Source organism: Thunnus albacares, chromosome 13 (assembly GCF_914725855.1).
Source record: "Thunnus albacares chromosome 13, fThuAlb1.1, whole genome shotgun sequence".
Taxonomy (NCBI): Eukaryota; Metazoa; Chordata; class Actinopteri; order Scombriformes; family Scombridae; genus Thunnus; species Thunnus albacares.
In genome coordinates, this window is record NC_058118.1 from 21145770 (window position 1) to 21150376 (window position 4607).

Genomic DNA, 4607 nt, shown 5'->3' on the forward strand with positions numbered 1-4607 from the left:
GACCGTGGGGCAGCTGCCAGAGTTTCCAATATCTTTTTGTAACTTCTGAACTTTGTCATGCCAAAAACTTTTTTTTTATTAAATGTTCTTGCAACTAAACTAAATTGGCAGCTGTTATTAACTTAACACTTAAATAGTGAAAAGAATGTAAATTTTTTCTGGGGGGGGTGGGGGGTTTTTTGTTTTAATTGATTCCAGCAACATATTTGAACTTAAATTAATGCAGATTAAGACACCAAATTCTTAAATCAAACTGTTTCTAATATCTGTACATGACTACTACAACAGCTCTGGACCATTGCAAAATTTTGTCCCTGCCAATTAAGAAGGAAACTGTTCATATGAGTGTTTTTTGCATAAGATAGTGCGTGGTGTGTAGTTTGAATGCAGTGTTTTTAAAAATGAAGACCCAGAAGTTAAATCAATAAGTTAAATCAATGACATCGAAATAATCCTATCTTGAGCCATCCTATCGGATCATAAAATGCACAACTGTACACTGTGTTGTTAGAGCTGCCTGAACATTCACCACACATGCACACCAAATCCTCGTTCACCTCCAAAGTGACTCATTAACTTAGTATTGATTGAGCCCTGCTGGGACGACTGTGGGCCATGTTTGGCTGTCAGAAATCAGCAAGATAAGAGAGAGATAGGGAAAGAGAGAGAGAGAGAGAGAGAGAGAGAGAGAGAGAGTGAGGAGGGGGTTGGGGGGAGAAGAAGAAACATGTAGAGAGAGAAAGAGGAAATGAAAGTGATACAGCAAATGAGACAGATTGAAGGAGGAAAAGACAAAGATTGCAAGAGAGAAAGGGATCTCATATGCATACATATGCCAGCTGACAGCACTGTGTGTGTGTGTGTGTATATGTGTGTGTGGACACTTACCGTATATGTTGGCTAATAAGATAATTACAGTAAAAAAGATAATTACAGTTTAGCGCTTCAGTTGCTGGAGGAGTGCCATCTCAGTGAGTGTGTATGTGTTGGTGTGAATGTACATGTGTGCAGACATGTTTGTGTAAAGGCCTAATTTCAGTGTTTAATGTGTAATTGTCAGATTCCAAATGAGCGCTAGTATTGCTTTTATTTGTTTTCTTATATTAATATTTTTATGGTTTGCTGTGATTATTTTATATTGCATGATTTCATATATTGTGTCTTTAATTGCTTTTATTGTTGTGCTTGGTTTTATTTACATGCAAGTTTGAAATATGCTGTTGCTTAATGTTTTAATACATGTCTAACTTCCTGCTGCTGCATGTGATTACCACTACATACCTGCACCTGGTTGTGCTCTTATGTTTGATAGACGTTGTTATCAACCAATCGGACATGAGGGTGCAGCCGGACAAACCAATGGCGCACCTAGGAGGACGGACCAGACACCTGTACATGATAAGAAAGGCTGAGGCAAGTAACACAGCAGGGAAGGAAATTGTGTGAAAAGGAAGCAGAAGAGAGAGCGTGTGTCAGGAGGAGGAACAGCAGAGATGGGGAGCAGCTTCTAGCCCTGCCTGTGGTAAGTGGTGGTGGTAAGAACCAGGTGTGGGAAACTTTGTCATGGATGGCTTGAGTATCTCTCTCTCCCTCAGTGCACCTAATGGCATGCTGTGGCAGAATTACAGGGGAAGAGGGAGAAAGAGAGAGAAGGCCCATGAGGTGCCCCACCATGGAGACCAGGAACCGCAGGCGGTGTGACGCTCCCCAGTCTCCCTAAAGCGCTGTTCCCCCCCCAGGCAGCCGGAGGGCGTGCAGGGGAATTCTGACAGAGAGGAGAAACAACTGGAGAAGACACAGGGACCATCGGCTCACCAGCACGATAGAAGAAACCACCCAGAGTACTACAGCGTAACACAGATGGCGGGCAGAGTGAGAGCTCTGCCCAATTGTGTGAGTAAAAAGAAAAGTACTTTTGGGCACAAGCGGGCGAACTAACGGTGTTGGGACTAGTTACTGCCAATTGTCTCTTGTCAGCAGTGAACAGCGGAGGTCGGCAGCCCACTAGAGGACAGAGGCTCCGGGGAGGACAAACCAGCAGGTGACCGACAAACAAGCCCCACTTACGGATAAGGCCAGCATCACCTACAGTCATTGTTAAGTAGGCCAAGGTCCAGAACCCCCTCTGGTCTCTTCAAAGACGTGTAAAGACTCTTCTCCTCTCCCCAAAAGAAAACACACCTTTAAGCTGTTGGTTTACAGGACACTATAGATGTTGAACATTTTATAGTTTCAGTATTATTAATTTCAACATCTTATAGTTTTAGTGTTGTACTTTTATTTCAACATTTTATAGTTTCAGTAGTATATTTTTATTTTTAACATTTATAGTTCAAGAGTTTTTAACAGATTGTATTTATTGCTTTTTCTAATAAATTATTGTTGACTTACCATTTGGTGTCAGCTCCTTGGTTGCCTCAGGGTCACTCTCTATCCAATTTCAAAAAGAATCCTTTAAGTCCTACCTTTTCCTTTTACACTAGAACCCTGTTCTTGTAATTAAAGCGTCAGTAGGAATGGCGAGGTTGGTTGGTCCACCATTTTGGTCCAGAGTGAAATATCTCAACAACTATTAGATAGATTACAGTGAAACTCCTGGACCCCAGAGAATGAAGCCTAATGAATCTTCCTCTGGCACCACAATGAGGTTGTTTTTTTAGTGAAATAGCAATTGGGTAGATTGCCATTAAAATTGGACATTCATGTTCCCCTCAGGATGAATTAATAATTCAAGCCTCTGCTGTGCTTTGTGTTTAGTGCTAATTACCAAATGTTAGCATGCTAACACGCTAAACTAAGATGGCAAACATGATTAACATTATAGCAGCTAAACCTTGTATTAGCATTGTCATTGTGAGCATGTTGGTGTGCTGATATTAGAATTTAGCTCAAAGCACTGCTATGCCAAAGTACAACCTATGGATGAATTATAACTGGATACCAGACTCCAAAAAAAGTTTTCTAGCTTGTGTTTGTCCCGCTTAGCTCATAGACTTTACATTGGGATGATGACACAAACACAAAATGCTTTTCTTGTCACTGTGAAAGTTTTAGAAATACAAAAACTTTAATGACAAAAAAATCACTTCAATGGAGCAATCAATTTTTGCAATTTTATTTGTTGAAATTTCCCTGGATGTTGGATTACATATTGTGCCTTTCATTCAAGCTTTCTGTTAGCATTTGTAGCAGCTTGTAAGTAGAGCTTTAAGTTTGTTTGTGTTTAACAAATGCAAACAGGAGGCTGCTGTCAGGCAGAGGTGGAAATGAGATCACTTTGCTGATTTGACTTGGTTCAGTTCAGTTTAAATATTCGTGGTCACTGATTATTTGTTCATTTATTTCCCTAAGCTAGGTGGTCGCATCACCTTTCAAATGCACTTCAGTATGTACGTCAGTAAGTGAATGCATTACTGTTCAAATGAGGTGAGCACATGACCATTCATATGGCCTGATGTCCAGTGCAGATTCTGACTGTCTTCAGTTCAGTAGTATGTTCAGTCTGTTGCTATTTCAAGCTGTCACGTCCAGTTTAGCGCAAAACTAGCCTATATGAGCACTACACAGAAGTTTAATAGCTCCACATCCTTTTATTTGACAGAGTTATCAGATTATGGTTGTTTCTGTAGCTTTTGCTTTTGTTTTGATATGTTTTCACATACTGTGAATCCCATGAGGGGAGAGTGAGGGGAGCTCCACTGCTAAAAGCTACTGATTCTGTCAGTGCAAATGGTGATTCAGCATAGTCAGTTCACTCTGGAGATTCACTGATAAAGATTTGTACGTACATGTACTAAACATCTCTACTGCCAGGTTCACATGCCCTTGAAGAGACCAAAATTAGAAAAAGTTGTAGCATGGTCAAGTTTTCAGCAGCTCAGGATGTTAATGCCCATCTTTATGCTCCTTGACTCTTTAACACACACAATATTTGAAGATTCCACTGCACAGTCCAGTGCCAATGCTGGAAATAGTTTGTCCTTTATATAGTGAGGCAACAAATAATGTGCTTTTCTCTATTTCTTGAGACATGTCAGCATAAACCTTTTAATGCTGCATGAGGAAGAGCGCCCAGCTTGGAACACATTGCAATCCAGAGTAGCTGCTGATCCAAGCATTTTCTGTGTTCTTCGTGCCATTTAGTACCTGTATTCATGCTTGTATTGAGCATATTAAAGTCTCTCATTTTTTTGCATTTCATGGCTCCCTTCCTTTTTTTCTCAGCTGCCTAAACTAAACCATAATTTTGAGATGAACAGAAATGATAAAGCAAAATTGTCTGATATCAATGTTTTTGTGTGGCAAAAGGGTTGCACACAACCACACACAAGGCATTTAGATTAACATAAACCCCAATCATCTGTTTTTCACTCAAGAATCCCCACGTACACACACACACATCTACAAAACATGTAATGCCATTCCCCGATCCTCCATTGTTTCTCTTACTTTCACGCACAAATACACACAGGCACTTGTTCTCACCCTGCATCATGCGTTGCCCATAATAGGAAGGACAAATTTGTCTGTTTGTTTGCTCCTCAGCGCTCTTCATTATTGCAGCCTTTTGCTCGAGTGGCTGTGCAGACACTCTGGATTGGCTCCAG

The 4607-nt window shown here is 40.6% G+C and overlaps 1 long non-coding RNA gene across 1 annotated transcript; it reads left to right on the top strand.

Moving 5' to 3' along the window:
* Positions 1–1312: 1312 nt before the first annotated feature.
* LOC122995689 lies at positions 1313–2391 on the top strand. The gene is made up of 2 exons (XR_006406839.1): positions 1313–1522; positions 1621–2391. It is a non-coding gene; the product is annotated as an uncharacterized LOC122995689 (long non-coding RNA).
* The last annotated feature ends 2216 nt before the right edge of the window (positions 2392–4607 follow it).